Source organism: Pan troglodytes, chromosome 8 (genome assembly GCF_028858775.2).
Source record: "Pan troglodytes isolate AG18354 chromosome 8, NHGRI_mPanTro3-v2.0_pri, whole genome shotgun sequence".
Lineage (NCBI taxonomy): Eukaryota > Metazoa > Chordata > Mammalia > Primates > Hominidae > Pan > Pan troglodytes.
In genome coordinates this window covers 130,350,737-130,367,793 of record NC_072406.2, presented here as the reverse complement: position 1 = coordinate 130,367,793, position 17,057 = coordinate 130,350,737, and the positions used below count along the sequence as shown (strand labels likewise).

At 43.0% G+C, this 17,057-nt stretch overlaps 1 long non-coding RNA gene across 1 annotated transcript; it reads right to left on the bottom strand.

Annotated features, from left to right (window-relative positions):
• Positions 1–10,563: 10,563 nt before the first annotated feature.
• LOC104008315 (uncharacterized) lies at positions 10,564–17,027 on the bottom strand. The gene is made up of 3 exons (XR_001706861.3): positions 16,844–17,027; positions 13,077–13,163; positions 10,564–10,813 (listed from the first exon to the last, which is right to left on the bottom strand). It is a non-coding gene; the product is annotated as an uncharacterized LOC104008315 (long non-coding RNA).
• Positions 17,028–17,057: the final 30 nt, after the last annotated feature.

Below are 17,057 nucleotides of genomic sequence, written 5' to 3'. Positions count from 1 at the left end.
GATTAGCTAGGCTGGGAGATTCTTTGAGAATCTTTCACACTGACCAGGGGAGGTGGGGGGTTCCAAATACAAGTGTTTTCTTAACCTTAATCCCTACCTCCCTGACCAGGACAGCTCTGCATTTCCCTCTAATTAGGTGAAGAATTAGGAGGTGGATAAATGTGTTCAGGGATGAGGATAAAGTGATTAGTCCACTCCAGACCATGATAGTGATTTCTAGGCGCTACTTAGTTCCTTTCAAGATAATAACTTTTCTCTTTTTTACAAAAACGTATTCAAGCAAACCTCAAACATGTATTTATAGGCAATGATAATTATCTCTGGGCAAGTTAGGGACAGCATATTGACAAACTATTTTTACTTTCTTCTGCATTTGTTTAATTTTCATAAGTTTTTTATCCCATAGAGGAATATCTAGAGCAATTTCCAATCTGAACCATGTATTGTAATTATTTGTGCAATCTGAATAAAATTTAATAACGTAACCCAAAAATGTATTCACATTTAAATGATCCTTTCAGTGACGAGGGGAAAAGACTTGTTGCTTAGTAGCTGTCTGAGATAAAACCATTTGACACATTTTCTGCATATGAATAGATTCTACTGCGTATGCATTTTTTAAAGGATCTTACAGATATTCCTTACTGACCTGTAATTTTAAATTTCAAGTTGATTAAAAGCAGTTACTGAATAGCTGTGAACTTGGTGATATTAGCAAACTTTACCCAGGATGAATATCCCAGAACTGCCCTGACCTCTAAATCAGTTTCTACACAAAGAAACCCAGACAGATATCAGAAAGAACACGTTGTCTTTTGCACTCAGACATCAGTTCCAGAATCGCAGGGAAGGTTTCCTCCGCTTTTGCCCTTTTAGCTCACTTGCATACCATGAACACATTGCTTGCTGGTCTTACCTAGTAAAGGTCTATGTGCTATAAACGCATAACTAAAATAACCTCAGGAAAAAGAAGAGTGATAACTACAAAAACAAAACATAATGTTCCTCCACCTCCTTTCCGAGGGCATTTGAAGGCCCAAGGCATTAGTCCTCTTGGTCCTTTTTGAGGGCTCATGTTTGGGAGTTTCAAAAGGCAGTGATCTAATTGTTAAATTTTGGAACAAGTTCTCCCAGTTTCATCCTTCTTGGACGTTCATCTCTGAGGATTTTAATGAGCCACAGCAAGACAGAAGTGAAAACATGAAATGCGTCTCCAGGCTAAGTTGACCAGGATTAGACACTGCCATGGCCAGCCTCCTCCCTCTGGAAGGCACATCACATTATTATTATTTTAAAAATCAAACTTCTTTTTAGCTGAAGTAAGTTTTCCTTTCTGCTCCTACAAATATCATGGCTGGTTTAAGGTTTGATGTCTGCTTAATGCCCAATTATGCTATACAAGACAGATCACACTACATTAGCCAGGATTATGTTGCCTCTTGATCTTATCAGCTTTGTTTCCTAAACTACAAAAAGATCTAACACAGTACTGGTTAGCAGTTTGGCTTAGACAATCTCTATCGTCATCCATCACTGTCACCGGTTAGCAGGAGGCATTAGGCACAAAGCTAAGAGACAGGATGCAGAGCTGACACTCTCTTCCCAGGCTAACACTCTAATTCCACATTTACGCCAGCTCTTCCTAGGCTCGCCCTTCCTTACTATGGAAGCTTTCTTTCCCTTGCTTATTTTTGGAAAAGGAAATCTATTCCCGTAAGTTGTTTGCTTGCTTGGTCTTAAATTCTTTGTAACTATAGACAGGAGAGGGAGTAAATGCATAAGGAAAATTAAAATATATATTCCTCAGCTAAAATGAGGGTAGTAAAGTCAGAGATCTGAGGGAGAAGATGGAGACTAATGGATTGAATCTGACCGTTCCTATCTCTCAGGGCTGACTTGGGAAACTCCATGAACACAATGGGAATTCTCAGCGGCAAGGTACAGCCGGTCTAGCAACTTGTATTTAGCATTTTCTTTTCCATCATATGTGGGATGACTCCAAATGTGTCCATGTCTGCCTTAAACTCTGGTTGTTTTAAGTCATGCGGGATTATTCCCAATCTGTCCACATCTGCCTTAAACTCTGGTTGTTTTAAGTAGCACCAGGAGCAAGCCAGGACATCTGGGTTCTAACCCATTCTAAGTCAGAGCAGATACCATCTACACTGGGCACTTGTTTTAGTTCAGCAGCCTTCACGGGAAGCCTCACACAGAGACACGAAAGAGCGCGAGATTTCAAAACAGACTCCATTACCCCATTTGTGGTCAAAATCTGATAGAATCAAGTAATAGGAATCCCAGTAGGGATATCTATGTGTCAAGTGGTAAACTTGATAATCGTAAGAATACATTTAATGCAGCAGGAGAGAATACCAACCAGAAGATTAACATTTCTGTTATATAATTACAAGTTCAAGGAGTTCAGCCTCTTATCACTTTATAGTGAGCACAGAAAGTAGGAGTGATCCTCTTTAATTTGTAATTATTTAACTGCAATGTGAGGTCCAGCGGCCTTATTCTTACCCTTCTGGGCTGCAAGACATTGGTATGCAGAATCCATGCGAGAAGGCGCAGAACACTATCAGAAGAAGACATGTTTGATTATTCTTTAAAACCAACTAAGAGAAGTTAATCTCATTGAACTTCTTTTTATTCAACAAAAGAGTTGGATGTTTCCAAGTCTAATGTGACTATAATGTTCATTAAATGGACTTCTTTACACCTTTAAATGGATTAACTGCACATCTTTACAGTCTAATTATTATACACGTCATTCAAAAAAATCACAGATCTAATTCAGGGGATGATAAAGGCCTTTCTTTTGCGACTATGGAAGAGACATTGCAGTAAATGGATGTGATTTTTATCAGTGCCATTTTTAAAAAAGGGCACATGTTGCTCCAAGGAGGTGGGAGGGAAGGACGGGACTGGATGTGCTGAATTTTTCTGCCCTGGTAATTTTATTTCAGAGATTTAGGATCTGACCATGCTGGTGCTTGCTCCTTCCGGGCTCGCTGTGCCAGGCACCTTAGAGGTTCCTCCCGCCTAAGCCTGCCCGGCTAATGACTTCAGTCTGTCCAAGACAGCTCTTAGTCAGATAAGCGATAAATTATGGACAGCCCCCCTTCAGTCCCAGGCCTTTGGGGATCCTCTGAGTTCTTTTACCCAGACCTTTCTTGAAAACGAAAGACACTCTCTCACCACGCTTCAAGAACATACCAAATCAGTTTTTTTTTTTTTTTTACAAATACATTTGCCATTATCTCTCTTTGGGCCTATACTTCTCTCTCTGTCTCTTTCTTTCTTTGCTGGGGGAGCATTACATTTGGCATGCGATGGCAGTTCGCTGTGTCCTGAGGATGTCAGAAGCCTTGCTTGGCTCAGGCATGTACAGATGCCCTAGAAGCTATCGAGAGATGCAAGGACATTCCTGTCTTTGGAGAAAGGAGCTCTTGAGGGGAGGACCCCGGAAGGCCCCCAAGTAATAATTCAGGCTTTTTCTGTTGGAAACTGAAGAAGGCACAGATTTGTCTTCATTCATTTCACTGATATTTATTGAGAAGTTATTACAGGTCACATAGCATGTGTAGTCAACCAGATGCAGCCCAAAGTTGAGCAGACACAATTCCTACACTCAGGGAGCATTTGGTCTGAGAGACATTAACGTAAAACTTTGTAAATTGAAGGAGGCTCCCAGTTTTCCATTAAGGAGGGGCTGAGAGTTGGCAGTCTAGTTAGAAGGCGTGTTTAGAGCTTGGAGTTTGTGCTTGCTCGGCAAACTTACGCTATTTTTCCTGATGTTAAACCTACATGGGGTTGCTTTGGAGTGGTGAATGGGGACTTGAGGGAGGAAATGAAACACCCAGCCCGTCTCTGGACACTCCCTCGGAGCCAGTCAACAGTCCCCACAATCCCAGTCCTGGCTCCCCCAAGCGAGAGGCTAGACCACAGGCAGAAACATGAGGCGCCTCTGTCTTTGGAGTGTCCTCATGGCACCATGGAAGGCGTGCACATGGTGCCAGGCATGCACATGGAGCCAGGCAATGCTGTGTGGAAATGCCAGCACTGCCATTTCCTAGAAATGTGACCAACAACAAGTTACTCAACCTCTTTAGCCTCAGTTTCTTCATCTATAGATGGGGATAATTACATCCATCTTTCAATGTTCTTATGGGGACTTAGAAACAACAAATATATAAAGGGACTAGCACAATGCCTAATGCCTAATAAATAGTAGGTGCTTAATCCATTCTAGGCCCCTTGTCCTTCCCTATCAGTTTCCCTTTCACTGCCTGTCTCCCCTCCCCTCCCCAGTGTGCCATTCTTAATCCTCAGTCGTGTCCAATTAACTGGGACTAAGGTTTTACCTCATAAACAAAGTGTAACAGCTCAAAGCTTACCTGTACTAGTGGTTTTGCCTTTTGGAAGGCAAATCCTAAATCACTGAAAATCCCAAGGAGCAGTGCTGTGATGGCCAGTGGAGTCGGTATTTGGCACATGCGGACATCCCCTTGGCATGGGAAGCCACAGAACCACATGACCGTAGACTCTCTCAGCCAGAAGCCCCCTTTCAGGCTCCAGGGTCTCACTCTCAGCCTGGTGCCTGAAACTCCATCTCCAGCCTGCCTAGCATCTGCACTTCCAGTTCTGGATGATGCACAAGGCTTGGGTGGCAGTGGGCTAGCATGTGCTGTCCCTGTCTTCACCCGCCTTCTGGTCTCCTTCATTCCTCGAATTCCCCAGGGCATGGCAGCAACGGGCGAGGTTACTTTCAGAGACGCCTGTCTTGAGGCAGAAAACTCTTTCATAAATAATTTAAGGTCCATGTTGTACTAACATCAATTATCAGAATTAATTGCTCCTTAAAATGTAAAGAATTGTGCTACAAAGAGTCAACATTAGCCCGGGAACTGTAAGTCTCTTTCTCAAGTCTTCTGAAGGCTCACGAGGCAGGTACTGGGGTAAAGCAAACAGCAGCTCTTTGTGTGCTAGGTGCTGTGTCCCCGTTTCCAAACTAATAAATACTGAATGAGTAAATAATTTTGTTTTCTCTCTGTGTTATAAAGATTCAGTCGTATTTGGCCAAGTAACTTCAGGGAATATCATTAAATACTTTTCAAATAGTGCTTTCTTTAAGCCATATTCTGCTCTTGGAAAATGTCTACAGATCCACTTAGAAAGCGGAGGTGGAAGGAGGCCTACGTGGGGTGTGGTCTCAGCTATAAAAGGCTCCTCAAGATTGAGACTTGCCACTCTAAGGAGAGAAACCAATGGTGGGAAGCGCCTATTGTTCATTCATTCACCCACCCACTCACTCATTTGTTTTCTTATTAATTCCAAATGGGCTAGGGAGTCAATGGTGTACAATGGAATATTAAAAAGAATTAAAATTTTACCCAAACAATAAATTTTGTAAATAATAAAAAGCCAGAAAAATTTAGTTATAAAGATCTGACTTCAGAATATTTAAGAATACAATGTTAATATTTCATTATCTCCGTATGCAGCATATACAGGGATATCATGTTTATAATATAAATGTGTTAATTATATATAAATAATATGCATGTTACATATGAGATAATGTTAATTCCAAAGGCATTAGCCATTAATATCATGTAGGAAGACATACATTATTACTTCAAGATTTTTCTCTGCCAATGCACTCTGCGCTGATCCTATTTCCATCATAGAGTTATTTGATCTATGAGACAGGAAGAGTAGAACAGCCTCGTTATTTTTTATATTAATTTTATCTGAGGCTTATCAGGTAATAGACAACAAGCATTTGTCTTGTTTGATTTGCACATAGTCAGAGACCTGACACTAGCTTCAGTGCTTGGGAGGGAAAGAATCTTTGTTCAGGAAGTTATTTATTGGACAATTAACATGTGGAAACTATACCAAACAGAATGTGAAAATGGTAAGTTCACGTTGAATTTCCAAAGGGCGGAGGCTCATTCTTCTTGTAGCAAGACCGTGACAACTCTTGCTGATGGAATAAACGGGATCATTATATTTCAGTCTCCAAGTAATTATCAGAAATGAAGTTTTGTGAATCATATCCTAATGGGGCCCCATCACCCTTCAGTCTTTTGTGTTTAATGGCATTTTGTTTTTGAAAACCTGGGCCTGAGTTTAGCTCTTCCAAATGTTAGGGACTGTGTCCTGACTCCGCCCTATCTTGCTATGATGAATAGATATATCAGCTGGTTTTCCATCCTCCACCCAACATGTGATTTTATGTGTCCGAAGTGCCTGTGGCAGGTATGTAACGTTATAGCGAAGCCAGGTGTTCGACCATAATTGTTGGCTCGTTGGTGGATTTGATGGCTGACACATCCGTCGGGAGTGGGGGCCGGACAGTAATTTACTCACCACAGCCTCACCTGGCTGCCTGCTGAGACCCAGGGCTGGAGCGTGGCTCTGTGCGGGCCATGGTCAGGGACCTGGGGCTTCCACGACCTTGCTCAGGCCTAAGCCAGAATGCCAGCTCCACATCTTCTCTGCCGGCAGTCTGGCTGCATGTGCTCGAGACTTTGGCTCTGAGGCCAAACAGAGAATACAACTTGGCTCCGAGGTTGCTTATGTGACTTATAGGCTCTCAAATACCCAGCTGTCTCCTGAACCTCTGGTTGATTATTCAAGATTTTTCTCTACTAAGGTATACAACCACTGGCATCATAGATTTGCTTGACTTGTGATATAGCAAGCGTTAACCTCATTGTATTTTATGTTAATTCTGTCCTAGTCTTATCAAGTAATAGGCAACATGCTTTTGTTTGTACATATTCAGAGAACTGGCACCAGTTTTGGATGATCAGGAGGAAAAAGGATCTTTGTTCAGGCGCTTTCTAGTTGGACAATTAACATGTGGAAACCATACCAAACAGTGTGTGAAAATAGTAAGTTCACATTGAATTTCCAAAGGGCGGAGGACTACCTGTTCCTTTTCTCACTGATCAGGAGGTTGTATTGTTTGTTTCAGTGATATCTTTAAATGGCAGACGTTCTTCCAGAGCACTGAGTGACCCTCTGGAGTGGCTGAGGCTTGGCAACCGCTAAAGATCCACTAAAGATCTCTTTTAGTGGGCAAAAGAGTGTAGACAGAGTACCAGGTCCACAAGGAAGTGGCTTGATAAAGTACTTTCATTAGACTGTGCCTTCTGTTGAGCTCCCTAAAACAAGGAGGGAAAAGCCTTGAATGTCTTTCTCATCTGAGTAATGATGTGAAAGTGCTTTTCAGGGCTTGGGGGTGAAGGTGGGAAATAATATTGAGTCCAAGTCCATGTAGTCATTGCACCTGGGCCATCTGAACACCTTCCTTACCTCGGGAATTACAGTCCTAAATGTCTGTATGGACTGGGGCTATAATATTTCTGGGAAATATAATTTCACACTGTTTAGGACTTCTCACAACCTACTTTCTGAAAAATTCAGATTTGCATTAGTGTTGCAAATTTTAATCCACAATCAAAAGCGGTCACTACCAATACAGGAAGAATTTCCCAATACTCTTATATCAACAAAATACTTTCTACACCAAGCTGGACCCAGTGAAAGTACATGCCAAATTGGCATCTTAACATAGTTAAGTCTTGAATTCTCTTGCAAGTGATGGTTCTTTAGAAACATCTCCAAATCTCCTTTCCCTTCCTAAAGCTTGACAAGACACGGGCCTATCAGCACCTGAATGGCTGACCTGAACCGAGCCCTACCATCTTCATGTAACAGGTCATGTGATTCTGACCACAGCCCCCAAATTGACACCTGTTGAAATAATATTGGAACCACGTTTGTAACTAACTGCAACCAAGATGTCAACTCAATTAATCTGACAATAGAAATACTCAGGAGAAGCTGCTCATGCCCAAGCTGCTGCTCCCAGTCAAGTCCAGGCTTGTTGTCTATTACCTGACAAGCCTAGGACCAAATTAACACTAAATATAAAGTAATTTAATTAACTCCTTCTATCCCAACAGGCAGGTCCCAGCACCCTGGGTGCCCCAGGCCTTCTAAAACGGAGGACTGTTGCACCCCCAGCGGGTGAACACTTAGATGGTGCTTTTATTACTTTACGTGAGTGATTTGCAACCAAAGATCTCCATGAAACTCCTTTGGCCACTAAAGCAAAAGCATAGCTTTTTAAAATCACCCTTAAAGACATGGTAATAAATTGCATGAAATTCATTCATAGGAAAACATAACTTTTAAGAGTCATTATCCTTCAAGGAATACATGCGCTTCCTGGACAGAGGGGAGAGAGAGGGTTGGGCAGAGTCGGGGGTGAAGAGAAAGGAGAGAGAATCTGATTTAAAAGCAACAACGACAACAAGAGGACAATCTAAAAGGCCCAAAAAATAAAGAAGCCATAATAGATATAAGAAAAAATACACTTTGTGGAATTGTCTTATTATAAAGATATTTCTTGAGCTGATATTTTGCAGGGACACAAAGGCATCTTTTATTTCTAAATTAAAAACAAAACAAAACAAAACAAACAACAACAAAAAAACACTGGCCCTTAACTCTCTCATCTTCAGTGAACTGAACATCAACCCATTTAATCATTCTTCCCATTGCCTCACTTTCCAAGATGAAACCATCATAAAGGACATAAAGCAACAGGTTGTAATCCTTATGGTTGCAAACCGAACTGTTCAGTCTGCAAAGGTAAAGTAGACAAGTGGAAAGGCTGGTGGGCAAATGAGACAGCTTATGGCTGTAAATGTTAGCAAGTGGAGTCCTTAACTTGTGAAGATTGCCCCTGGATGTCCTGGGGAGGATGTAGGCTTTTCACAGTCAGGTTTGTGGAGTGGGAGAACTGCCTGAGAACTTGTGCATGTTCTCTCCTGGGCCTCCTGGTGATGAGAGATGGCACAGGCTGAAGGCTGGCTGGGGCTTGGTTTGTGTGGTTGTGGGACAGAATTTTTCTCCATGTGAGGCCAATTAGATTAGACATCAAAATGATAAGGAGGTTGCAGCACATTTTCAAGTGTAGATGAAATAGGTACCTGGGTCAGGAAATACTAGGTCAATAAAAGCCTGCAGACATCATGAAAAGGCAGATCAGTGGGATGGACCAACACCATGAAATGCTTTAATTTGCAGAAAGGAAATGAAAACTCTGGGAGAAGCCTGTAGCCAATGGAAGTGCCAGCCCAGGGTTCTCTGCTTGGTGATCTCAGGTGATCTTGGGTGTTCTGGGCACCAATTTCCTTGTCTCTTTCTTGAGGGAGTTGGAGTGGATGATTGAAATTTATCACAATTCCATTTAGTACTTGACAACTCAGCACTGAAGACACCTTCAGCAGCTGCTTCACAGCCACAACTGCACATTAGAATTACGTAGGGACCTTTTAAATATCCCAATGCCTAGGGTGCATTTGGACCAATTCAGTCAAGATCCCTCAGGGTGATCCCAACATGTTGCCAGGATCGAGGACCACCCAAGCTCTGATTCTCCCCAGTAAACAGGAACCAGGGACATTTCCCTGCCATCCTTGAGAAGATGGGGAGGGATCAAAGGACTTGTGCAATCTCTCACTCCATTTCCTGGAAAACAGCTCAGGACAAATTTAAATCAGTGACGGATAAGAAGTGGAGACAGCAAACATCACAAAGTCCTGCAGCTGCCCCCTTGGCTTGCTGGTGGACAGACCTGGAGAAAGCTGGGTGGGGCCCTCCCAAGCTGGTGTGTAAGGCATGGGTCATTGTGGAGCACCTAGAGCTTCTTGCTTTTTTGACTGGTGCTCCCAGCCTGCACTGAGACACAAGCAGTGCCTACCAACCATGTGCTCTCTGCAAAGCAGCTATCATAGTGTACATAGGCCCTTGACCTCTCTCCAAGGGAATAGGGATGGGGGAAAAAACTGAGACCGATAAAAAATAGTCAGTGTGAAAAGTAGATTAAGGGGAGCTCTTTTAGAAAACTGCCCTGGGTTGAAGAGTGTCCTCCCCCAAATTCATGTCTTTCCCAGAATCTCAGAATGTGATCTTACTTGGAAATAGGGTTATTGCAGAGGCAATTGGTTAAGGTGAAGTCACACTGGAGGAGGGTGGGTCCGTCCTTCCTTCCTTCCTTCCTTCCTTCCTTCCTTCCTTCCCTCCCTCCCTTCTTTCTCTTTCTTTCTTTCTCTCTCTTTCCTTTCTTTCTCTCTTTCTCTCTCTCTCTCTCTTTCCTCTTTCTTTCCTTTCCTTTCGTTTCCTTTCCTTTCTCTCTTTCTCTCTCTCTCTCTCTTTCTCTCTTTCTTTCTTTCTTTGATAGAGTCTTGCTTTGTTGCCCAGGCTGAGTATAATAGCATGATCTTGGCTGACTGCAACCTCCGCCTCCCAGGTTCAAGCAATTCTCCTGCTTCAGCCTCCCAAGTAGCTGGGATTACAGGTACATGCTATCACGCCTGGCTAATTTTTGTATTTTTAGTAGAGATGAGGTTTCACCATGTTGGCCAGGCTGGTTTCAAACTCCTCATCTCAAGAGATCTGCCCTCCTTAGCCTCCCAAAGTGTTGGGATTATAGGCATGAGCCACCATGCCCAGCCAAGGGTGGGTCTTATAAGAAGAGATACAGACACACAGGGACAGTGCCATGTGTATTAGTCTGCTAGAGTGGCCATAACAAAACACCACAGACTGGGTGGCATGAACAACAGAGATTTATTTCCTCACCGTTCTGAGGGCTAGAAGTCTAAGATCAAGGTGCTGGCAGGTTTGGTTTCTCCTGAGGTCTCTCTCCTTGGCTTGCAGATGGCCAGCTTCTCACTGTGTCCTCCTGTGGTCACCTTCTGTCTGTTGTTTGTGTCCTAATCTCTTCCTACAAGGATACCAATCATATTGGATTAGGGTTCACCCTAACAACCCCGTTATAAATTAATTACCTCTTTAAAGGCCCTGTCTCCAAATGCAGCCACATTCTGAGGTATTAGGGTTTAGGACTTCAACATATGAATTGGGGACTAGGACACAGTTCAGCCCATAGCACCATGTGACGATGAAGGCAGAGATTGGAGTGATGTGCCTGCAAGCCAAGCCTGCGCTTGTGAGCCCCTGACTCTCTGAAATCTGTCTCTGCAGCTCCAGCAGCTGCCTGGCATGGACAACCAGACCGGTGCTGGTTTATTCATTCATTCAAGTTACAAGTCGAATGAATGAATGAATGAAGGAATGAATTTAATGAATTCATGGAATGAATTGAATAAATGAATGAATGAATGAATTTAAACTGGGAAGTGATTTAAACTGGAAAGCAGCTCTCACAAGGCAATTTTGCACTCAGCTTTCACTCCTCCAGGTAGCTGCAAATCATGAGAACACAGCGTGTGCACAGTCCAGTGCCCGTCTGACAACACCGCTCATAGGAGGACTCAATTTAAGAAAGATTTCAAAATGTAGGAGAAGGGAGAGAAGGGGCAGAGTGCAGCAAGGGGGCTGCAGAGTGCAATTAGATCAGTGAACAGCAGGCAGCTTTTGTCCCTGGTGGGAAGCACCCAGCAAGGGACCGGTGGCAAGGAGCCGCTGAGAGGTGCCTGCTTTTTAAAGGGAAATGTAATTTGTAAACAATCGACATCTTAACAAGCTAAAAGCAATCAGCCCTGACTTCTAGCAGATTTACTGATGCTTCAGTGACTAAAATTCACAATGTTTTTCCCACCCAACTTTGTTAATTTGTGGCCCGTGTTCATTAGGACAATTCCCTGGGAATGGTTTCCAGCCCGGCTTCCAATGTAATGACGCCAAGCCAGGGTCCTGATCATTTCTCCAGCATGGGTGCCGGCCCAGGGCAGCCCAACCCTGTCTTTCTCCCTTTCTCACCGTGTAATAGGCTGGCCTGGTAACTAATAGGATAGGATATGTTTGTTTTGTTTGAAAATTCTAGCGTTTCAAAAATCACCCATCATTTATCACTCATCCGAGATGAGCAATTGTGGGTTGATGCTGGCTGGATGCTTTTCCTCTGAACCCCTCCTCTCTCTACCTCCTCCCACCTCCCGCCCCCCGGGGGAAATCAAGAAAAACAAGATTCTACTTGTCCAGGCCCTCCGAGACTCCTCGGAATTGCTGGAATCGTCACAATAAGTGGTAGTAATAGAACCATATACAGGATTGTAAATACAAACTGCTGCATGGAGTGGCAAAAAATAATGAAGTAATTAGGTGAACTATTATCAGCACCTGTGACTGATGAGTACAAGCACGTTTCTGGCTTTATTACATTGTTATTTGTCAGAAACAATGCAGATTCTGAAGTTGCCTAACTTATTGTCCTACGCCCAGCTTCCCTCTCCCGAGAGCCTCAGTCACCCCAGGTGGGTCGATGCCCGGGTCCAGCCTGCGGAAATGCACAGTGGGGAAATGAGAGTGCTACTTTGCAACCCATTAAGGGGTAATGCCATTTTAATTAGCAATTGATGTGAGCCTAAGAGGTGCTATTTCGTGCATCATTTCTAGGCTAAGCATGGGGCCCACGGACACACAGACCAAGCCGTGAGCCCATTTCGATGGGAGACAATTGAGGGGATGGGGACTTGCAAATAAGTCACCGTTGATTCTCAATGGAAATGGCCAAACGCTCAGCCTGCATTCTTATACGGCAGATGGCCCTGTCTCCTCACTGAGATTTCTGAACGGAAGTGCCTACTTGCCAGAAATCATGATAATTGGATGATAATAATAAAACTTATCATATCAGTGTGCACCAGGCCCTGCTTTAGGCACGGCATTTGTACTTCCTCATCCATTCCTCACAACAACCCAATGAGATAGATACTCTCATCATCCCCAGTCAACAGATGGGGAAACCGAGGCACAGAAGTTAAGTGACTGGTCCTAGGTCACAGAGCCGGGTTTCCAACCCAGGCAGTTTGGTGTCAAAATGTACCCTTCTCATCTTCTGTTCACTGCTCCTGCTTGGTGTGTGCCTTCCAGAGCTATGGAGCAAGGCATGTTGACACCGTGGCTGGAACAGGCTGAGCACCAAGAAGGGAAGTGAAGAAGATGAAAAAGGGTTGTGCTAAAACAAAACAAAACAAAACAGAAAAACAAAAACAAGGCCAGAAGACGATCTCTTACAGGCTTACCCATGGATTTGGGAGGATCCAGCGCCTTCCTGGAGCAGGTACAACCATTATGCACACGGAGGTACGGATCACAACTCCCACCATTCTCTAGAGAAATGCATGACGTGGACAGGGTAAATCCATTTGCTGAGAGCCACACACACACAGGCTTCTTCTAAAGTTCCTTCCACCCAAAACCTCTCAGGGCCCACACACTTTGACTGGCTGGTTCCTGAAGGATTTGTGTTTTGAACCAATAGAGTTGGTTGAATTGCTAGCAGCTGATTGTGTTTTCCAAGTTCCACTTCCCCCAGCAGCCTGGGTCTTTACTTCCCCCATCCAGTCATCATTTCCAGGCCGGGCGCGGTGTCTCACGCCTGTAATCCCAGCACTTTGGGAGGCCGAGAGGGTTGGATCACGAGGTCGGGAGATCGAGACCATCTTGGCTAACACGGTGAAACCCCGTCTCTACCAAAAAAAAAAAAAAAATTAGCCAGGTGTGGTGGCAGGCACCTGTAGTCCCAGCTACTCGGGAGGCTGAGGCAGTAGAATCGTGTGAACCTGGGAGGTGGAGCTTGCAGTAAGCCGAGATCGCGCCACTGCACTCCAGCCTGGACGACAGAGCGAGACTCTGTCTCAAAAAAAGAAAAAAAAAAATTCCAACTTTGCTGGATGACCGAAGACAAGTTACCCGAACTCCTGCGACCTCAAATTTCTCATCTGTAAAATGGAAATAATGACCCCACCTGTGAGGATTAAACGAGTTAATGTTAACTGCTAATTATCATTATTTTAAACAAAGGAGGATTGTCTGAGAAGCTAAGGAAGCTTAAGCTTCAGGGCCCTGTCTTGCAAGTTCGCTCCCTCAAGGCTCTGTATTCTGTATCGATAATTTTGTTTTCTTTTTCTTAAGGAGAGCATTGCTCCCCACCACCCCTTGGATTGTATAAGCTTCAGGCTCCTCAAACCTGGATCTACCCCATGGTGATTAAGGCAAGGAAGCACGTGGCTGGGCTAACCACTACAGCTCTGCCTAGCTCAAACACGCAGAGCTTCTAGATAGTAGATCTGAAAACACGTGTGAAGGTCTCTGCTTTGTGAATAGGGGCACAAACTTCTAAGAAGATGAGAAGCCATAGAAGACAGTATGTGCTAGATTCATTATAGGGTTACCAACTTGTCCCTGTTTGTCCAGGACTATACTAGTTTAAAAGCTGAAAGCACCATGTCTTGAAAATCTCTTCTGTTCTGGGCAAGCTGGGTCAGTTTATCACGATCCTTGTTGAGAAGCATGTCACTACTATTCACCACAGGGCTCCCGGCTAGCTGAGTGCTTGGCACGTGGTAGGTGCCCAGTAAATATTTGTTGAATGAATGGAGTGTAAACCAACCATTAGTACCTCACGGGCTCAGAGGAGGACGAGTACACAGTGATCTAAGGTGGACAGGTAGATTTCCTGGAAATTTAACATGAAAAAATAAGCTTGTGATAGTGAAGTTGGATCAGAAAACCACCATTATTGAAAGGAGGGTTATGGAATGTGATGAGGGAATCACCCAAATGCAGGGGGGCTTCTTATACCCCAGGATCATTTCTGTTTACTTTTGTGTACCTGATAACTAACAGTATGTCTTCCATTAGAATTTCCACATCATCATTTTCTCAGCTTGGAAACAATGCCTGTGTTCAAGGCAGAACCCTGAATACAAGCTGAATCTAGTGTGTGTGTGTTTGGTGGGGGCGGGGTGGGGATAAATGGTGCCCCAGGCAGGTCGGCGGTGGGCTTTGGGCATGAGGGTGAGCTGCTCAGGACCCAATTCCACAGGCTGTGTAGACTCCAATTATCCGAGGACTTAGAGATCAAACAGCCCAACTGTGCCTCACAATAAAGGAGGAGGTCTTAATTGTACTTCACACTACACCCTTCCAGCCAGATCTTGCAAAACAATGCATTGCATTTATGTCTTCCTGAGCCCCAAACCTCTCTGAAATTGTCTCAGGCTATCCCAGCAATATCGCTACAAAGTGGACAGAGGAGAGAGTTAGATATTCTAAAGAATCATGCGATTTCTACTGGACTGGTCAGAATGTCACGGCAACCACAGATGGCTTGATCAAAATCTCACCCTTCTGCTTTGTTGAGGACAGAGCACTTTTACATGTTATTTATTTTTATTTTTAGGTATATTTGTAGTGACGACATGTTGGCTTGTGGGAAAATAGTTTGCATTAGTCCTCAGCTGAGCTTCCCATATGCACAGGGGACTCAATATATAGACAACAAGAAAGCCCGGAAAATGCCAATGGCTAGAGACTGGAATTCTGCAAATTTTATTTTTCTCCACTCTCACAGTACAAACAGGATTTGTAGTAAGGCACAATACTGCCAAAATTAGTCTGATTTTCTTTTTAACAATAACATCAGCTAATAGGTAAATATTCTAGAAAATGTAGTCATTTTGAATATTTGAGATTAAGAAAAGCAGAAAATCTGGAATTTTTTTGTAGACATCTAGATATATAGGCAACGACAGAGACCCAAGACCGTAAATCCGGTTTATTTTTACATATTAGCATTAAAATATCTGTCTTGCTTTCAGACAATGAGTTTTTAAAAATTAAGAATAGTGCATCAAAATGATGAAAAATTTTAGGATTTTTTGATATGTAACTTAACCCACAGAAAACCAGATTCTTCATCTTGCTACTTGTTTATAGCCCTTTTTAAAAAATGAATATTTCAGACACCTTAAATTGATAAATGTTTCTCTGAAAATAAATCGCTCTTTGATAAAGAGAGTGGAACATAAATGTTTGAGATGTAGCTGAAGCTCTATCACCATTTATGGATCACGATTATAGTTCAAAAGGCAAAAGCTGGTATCTTTTGAGGTTGAGCATTTTATACTGAAAGCATATATTTATAATGGAAGTTAACCTTAACATGAAGAGGAAATGATGTTATAGGATTTTCTATTTTGGAACTAATAAGCTATATCATTTCTTATTTGATGGTCTTAAGAAGCAGTTAACATGACGTGAAAGCAACATTTTTCAAGTACTGTAAACATGCTACCATGGAAAACCAGAGAGGAAATATTTTCCTGTCTGTGAGATTCCTAAACAACTTATCTTAATTTGAGTTGTTTACTCTCAAATACTGAATGTTCTTCCCACTGTTCCGCTGTAGTCCGACACAGTGTATTTAATGATTTTTTGTGAAATTTACAACCTAGTGACTTATCATCTTACTTTGAATTGTCTTGAAGATACTTAATGCTGATACTTAACGCAAAACAAAAAACAAAACAAAAAAAACTCCGAACTCTTAGAGTCCTCACTCTGTTTCGAACTAATTAACTTTACAGGAACAAACCTGGAGATACTTATTTTTTCCACTACTACTTTTGGATTTATTATTTCTTTTTATTCTAGTAGTCCCAGGTTAGAAAGCTAAAAATTAAAATGGTTGATAATTGTGAAATATATTGTTATTCATGGCAAAATATCACGATTATGCATATGTGTAAGAATTAAGATGTCTTAGGAACTAGCACGGAGTGAGCTGGATAAAATGCGGCACCTGCCACAGAATCTTTCCCCTGTGCTTTTCGGTAATGCCAGGCAAGTCCTCCGGGTTGTAGAAGTCATGGCCAGGTCATGGATTTCCGCACACAGCGATGGCTTCTGTGGGACAAAAAGCAGTGAATATCACGCTACTTACCTTGCTTTATACCACAACCGTTGCAGGCAAGGGTGTCTCCGATGGCGTCTTGGTTTTGCTTACCTGCGTTCCAAAAGAAATCTTTTCCCTGACCAGTTAACCTCTTGGTTGTTCCTTAAGACACAGGGATTTTGGGAAAGACTGTGGCATGCTTTCCTCAGTGGTTCTTCTCAGTTTAATGCCTTAAAGATGGACAAATGTTTACTGGCTGCCCGATAGGCACTGAAATTCGGAGCAATCCAACTTGTTCCAAAAGCGTTTCCCACGGCATATGCAC